The 6097-nt window shown below is 44.1% G+C and overlaps 1 long non-coding RNA gene across 1 annotated transcript; it reads left to right on the top strand.

Moving 5' to 3' along the window:
• The first annotated feature begins 3469 nt into the window (after positions 1–3469).
• Positions 3470–5761, top strand: LOC310689545. Its single transcript, XR_014517473.1, has 3 exons — positions 3470–3566; positions 4387–4739; positions 5483–5761. It is a non-coding gene; the product is annotated as an uncharacterized lncRNA (long non-coding RNA).
• The last annotated feature ends 336 nt before the right edge of the window (positions 5762–6097 follow it).

Raw genomic sequence — 6097 nt, 5'->3', positions numbered from 1 at the left:
CAGAAAGAAGAGCTAATTTGTCAGTGGCTAGGGGGCGCAATCTGGATGATTCTGCCAGGGGCGCAAGATCACCTAGGCTCTGCCTTCTGATACAATATATGAACTGAAACACAGCTATCCTTGGAAAGTCACACTTATCCCATTTTTGCTATGCAGCTTCCCAACCAATGTTTTTAAAAATCCATATAAGTGTGAATAAAAATGATTTTGTTGGTGATAGTAACAAACTAAAGTACACTGCATTGGGGAAAATGCTTGCCAAAATGTGTACATCAGTCAAAACTGCATGCAAAAGGTGCATTGTTAAGAGAAATTCACGCTAAATTGCTGGTGAATTTTCATACAGTTAAATAAAAGATCTGAAAATTGCTGCAAAATGTGAAGAATTGGATTTAAGACTGGAAAAATGAGAAACAGAGAGAAGTGAAAAAGACATGTCCCTCTATCCCTAATAATAATATGTTAAAATTATAAAACCCATCACAGTTACTAATCCCATCCTGTCCCTGACTATCAAATACCAACTGAAATCATCATCATATAATAATATAAGTTACCACAAAAGCCATGACTTCCATCAGTCCCATGGGGACATTTAGCTAAAACTGAGCTAAAATGCCTATGTGACTGCCAAGCAGCAACATTTCTGTGCCTCAACTTTTGCATTCCAGTGCAAACCCCACAAAACATTGGGGCATTTGAGTGCCAAAAGCCAATCTATCTATATGTTTTCATCTGACTGTGTTATTCCCCACATGAACATTCTTGCTTATGTGCAACAATTTCTGCAACTGTGACATCTTTTAAAAAATACTTCACCAAAGCAGAAATGAATCTGAATCACACAAGATATGCTATATCTACCGTATTTTTCGCTCTATAACACGCACCCGACCATAACACGCACGTAGTTTTTAGAGGAGGAAAATCCGTAGGCATGCCACCCGTAGGCATTCCCTCCATAACACGCACAGACATTTCCCCTTACTTTTTAGGAGGAAAAAAGTGAGTGTTATGGTGCAAAAAATACGGTATGTTCTCATGTTACTTTCTCCACGCCTATGCCTGAGAAGGACCATGCATCCCCAAATACGATACGATACGATAATCTTTATTGTCATTGTCCCATACAGAGCAACAAAATTGAAAAAATCTACATCAGACCTTCAAAAACCAACAAGCCTGCTATCCCAGCTTGGTCAACCCCCTGAAAACTCTGGTACCCCATAATTAAATACAAAATACTCCCACAGAGACTCCTTACACTGTGTTTAAAACCAAAATGGCATTTGGATAGAAACTGTTTCTCGGGCAGCTATTCCTAGTCTTTATAACCCTGTACCTTCTTCCAGAAGGCAGAAGCTGAAAGAGATCATTTCCAGGGTGTGCACTATCCTGCACTATCTCAGCAGCTTTCTTATGGCACCTGGAAGCATAGGTTTGATCCAAGGTGGGAAGAGTGCACCCAAATAACTGTGAACATGCTCAGAAACAAATGCAATATACCAAAGGCCAGAGTCAGCCCACCCATGAAGTAACCACCTCAGGTAGCAGGAACCACAGGGCAGCAGATCTGGCCTTGCCTGCTGCTGCTATACTCGTTGTAGGCTGGAACTGCCGTCTCCTTGGCAGCCCCTTCTAATTCTGCCTCTATGGCAACCTCTTGGCAAACTGGGAGTGTTCCTAGTCTCCCTCTGTCCCTAGGGAGAAAATGGCAGGGGCTGCCCTCTGGGGTCTCCTGGGCTCAGCACCCACCCAGTGTAGGTGGCCATTTTGTGGGTTTGCCTCAGGTGCCAAAATGTCTTGGGCCAGCCCTGCCAAAGGCAAATCTTCCCCTTGTTGGGATAATAATGTATAAATCAACTTGTAGTTTCTGTGTGGTTCCCATAAAAACGAGTTATAACCTGATACCCGGCTAATTAAGAAGCATTAATATGATCGATTTAGGCAGAAGCCCTTATTACTTCTTGGTTGTGTCAGCAGCTTAACTGTTGTTTCCTTGACCTACACAGTCTTGGCTCTAAGATGAAGGTCTTAGATCCTGGGCACCCCACCATCATATCATCAGCTCCTAGATGATTAAAGAGTAGTTCCATCAAAACATTTCCATGCCCTTTCCCAACCCCATTCAGACTGTTACACTTTCATCACCCCAATCTGCAACGTTTAATTACTTCTCTACTCGACTGCTAATTCTTCGTGCACAGATTGTCCCTTATTCATGGGATATTGTAGTTTAATGTTAGAAGATCATAGGGCTACCTCACTCAACAATATGAATGAGGCAGAATTGAGAGTTTATTGGGCACTGTGAACTGACTGGTATGAATAACTGTATTGAATCTCAGATATATATATCTCACAAATCAAGGTGTGCACAATGTTTTTCCCATAGTGAGGTTGTAAAACTGCCTTACCATTGCTGCAAAAAAAAACACAACCCAAAAGATTTTGCAGATATAACCCTCACTCTCAGCATGTGTATACACAAACTCACACATGCACACACACACACACGTAGTCTCTCTTGTGCAAACCCCAAAGAGGAAAATAAGCTGATTTGCACAAACATTTTAAAGAAGATGATATCAAAAATACCACCTAACTGGATCCAGCTGAAACTGGGTGTAAGGTGACAGGAAAGGGAGAGTCTTTAGCAAGGTGTGCTGGGGAGAAGAAATATTAGGATCCATCTTGGGCAGGCTGGCTGAAGGCTGGTTGGAAAGTATGCCTTTGACTCCAGAGCTGCACTGCTGTGGGGAACAAACCCCTCTTGAAATGACCATGCTGTAACATCTGGACTCCAGAGCCAGTGTGGTGTAGTGGTTAAGAGTGGTAGACTCGTAATCTGGTGAACTGGGTCTCCGCTCTCCGCTCCTCCACATGCAGCTGCTGGGTGACCTTGGGCCAGTCACACTTCTTTGAAGTCTCTCGGCCCCACTCACCTCACAGGGTGTTTGTTGTGGGGGAAGAAGGGAAAGGAGAATGTTAGCCACTTTGAGACTCCTTCAGATAGTGATAAAGCGGGATATCAAATCCAAACTACTACTACTACTCCTCCTCCTCTTCTTCTGGACTCCATGCAGATGGAAGTTGTAAATAGGTGAATAAACCAAATTTCTTAAAGCTACGACAGTCTCCACTGTGTCTCAAATCTCCAAAGGAACACAGACCCTGTGTGAGTGCCTGGAACCCCCTAGAATCTTGCTACCACTTGGCAGAGAGTTGGGGTGGCACCCAACTTTTGTAGCACAGCAAAGAAACCTTTAGCATAATGGTCTTTTCTTCTACCAGCAACAGTAAGGTCCAAACCTACTACATTTACAGTTGTACCTTGGAGGTTGAACGGAATACATTCCAGAATTCCATTTGACTTCCAAATCATTCAACTTCCAAATTGCAGCTTCTGATTGGCTGCAGGAAGCTCCTGCAGCCAATCAGAAGCCGTGGAAGTCCCGTCGGACATTTGGCTTCCAAAAGAACATTTGAAAACCAGAACAGTCACTTCCAGGTTTTGATCATTAGGGAGCCAAAATGTCCGAGTTCCAGGGCATTCAACAACCAAGGTACAGCTGTATTTAAAAGCATGCTTACAATGGCAACTTATATTTTGAATAGATAGCAGCAGTGAGGCCTCAAATGTAGGACATGCTTCTTATTTGAGTCATAAATTAGTTTTCTGCAGAAAATCATCACCTCCTGGGTTGCTGTTTGTCCCCAGAGGTAATGTTTGCAGTAATCCCAACATGCAGTTGAGTGATGGCAACTAAATGTTGCACTTTCAAGAAACTATCCTCTTTCTTCCAGGATCCTAAAAATGGCACCTTTGCTGAAGGGTTGCATTCATTAAAGGATCATAGAAAAGCTAGATATATCCCAAGTGATTCAAATTGAGGTCCTCTGGCAGTGAGACTGGGAAAGCTGGATTGAATTTGGCCCTCCAAGACTTTTTATTTGGCCCCTCAGACTCTCCACAACCTACCACCCCGCTTTGCCACCCCTGGCTAGCAGCTTAAACTCTGCTGTTGCTCATGAGGTCACTTGCCTAGATGGACTGATGGTTTGAATCAATCAATGGGACCTTTATACATCCCCAGTTGATACAGGAAAATGAGAATTTAGCTGGAGCCATAAAAAGTATGCAAGGAAGAGGGAAGTCACTTACTTGCAGGAAGCACACCAAGTGAGTAACATATATACCCTCTCAAACAATGACTTTTGACTGGTTCTAGTGTGTGTCCTGATTTTCAGGATTGCTGAGAGCTTTAAAAAGAAAGAGAACTAAGGCACATCAGCAAAGAGGCACTTGAAAGTTTTGAAATAAAATAATCCTGTACTCTTTGTTGCAGAGAGAGAAATGTGTTGTTTTGATTGTTACTTTTTTAGTTGCGCGTTCCCAGCAATCCCTTTCTATCTAAGAAGGAACATCAAACAACAGCGAAGAAGATGGGAAGAAAAAGGAGGCAGCGCTGTGATCATCCCTATTGTGCTCCCATCCAAGAAGAGTGGCCTAGCTTCATTTTGTTTAGAAAAAATGTCATCAAAAGCTCACAAAAGAATAACACTTGAGTGGAGATGTCCTTGTGGCATCGTCTGTGATACTGCAATACTTTGTGGAGAGGCTCCTCTTAGCAACTCACAGAGAAACCTATGAAGCTGGGCTGAGGCCGACCCATTTTTATGGTACTGGTGGTGACCTTCCTGTTCTCTGGTGCTGATGCTGATGCAATTTAAAGTAAGTAGCCGTGGGCATGTCAGCCAACCCAGAGAATGGTTCTGGCCTGTTTCTTTGGGTTGGGTTGGGGGCATAAACAGCACTGGTTGTCCTTGTGGATGACAGAAGGGGCTTAAGCCTGGTGGAGAGCACAGTCACAGCAGTAGCTTCCCTGCAGGTGGGTCACTGTCTCTTACTGGGAGTGGAGAGGCAGCAAAGCAATTAAAGGTAAAGCGACCCCTCACCATTAGGTCCAGTTGTGACCGACTCTGGGGTTGCGGCGCTCATCTCGCTTTATTGGCTTTACGGGTCATGTGGCCAGCATGACTAAGCCGCTTCTGGCAAACCAGAGCAGCACACGGAAACACCATTTACCTTCCCGCCAGAGTGGTACCTATTTATCTACTTGCACTTTGACGTGCTTTTGAACTGCTAGGTTGGCAGGAGCAGGGACCGAGCAACGGGAGCTCACCCTGTCGCGGGGATTCGAACCGCCGACCTTCTGATTGGCAAGTCCTAGGCTCTGTGGTTTAACCCACAGCGCCACCCACGATGGTGCAAATGCACCAGTGGAGCCAATTCATGCATTTGCACGATGCCAGGATCCCCACTGTCTCCTCCTTTGCACACTGCAGGACCCCCAGAAAGATACTGAAAACCCACCTTTTCTCCATCAATTTCTCTTAAACAATAGTTTCCCAACAATAGCTATCGGAAGCCAATTGGAGAAGCAGGCAGAAATTGTGCTTCTTTTTCTCTTCCGGACAGAAACAGCTCCTTCAGATGTCTTTTCTTCAGGAAGCAGACCCGCCTTGAAACACAAAGGGCCGCTATATATGTATAACTACCTTCTAATGACAATGAGGTCCATTTGGTAATGAATTACTCTCAATGTAACTCTCTGACTTCTGTTTCCAAGAATTCAGCCAGCAGCAATCCCTCGGCAGCTATATGTATTGCCGTTTCCTGGATTTCCTCTACATCAGCAACACATGCATAATTCTTTCTCAATGATCTTATTATATAAAGCCATCACAATTGACCAGGGCTCGGTGTTAACGAGATATTGGAAGCCATACAAAGATGTGGGAGGGGTTCTAATTGGACTCTATTGGATGCATTTCAGATGATGAGAGCCTTAAAAAAAGAAAAAAGAAAAACAGGCACACGCTATGAATCTTTAATCCATTTGTTATTTCATTCTCCCAACTGCTTCCCTGCACCCACCACACTGCAGAATTACTGCTGGGACCACTGACAGAAATCTGTCTGAAAGGGCCTTTCAGAAGCCAGGCTGAACAAGGAAGTGAGTTGGGAAAGAGTTAGGAGCCAGCAGCAGTTCTGTATTGCTGGTTGCAACCTCTGGAAGCTCATGATCAGGAC

The sequence above is a fragment of the Podarcis liolepis genome (genome assembly GCF_965112155.1).
Source record: "Podarcis liolepis genome assembly, chromosome: 12".
Classification (NCBI taxonomy): domain Eukaryota; kingdom Metazoa; phylum Chordata; class Lepidosauria; order Squamata; family Lacertidae; genus Podarcis; species Podarcis liolepis.
This window is presented reverse-complemented; position numbering and strand designations above follow the sequence as displayed.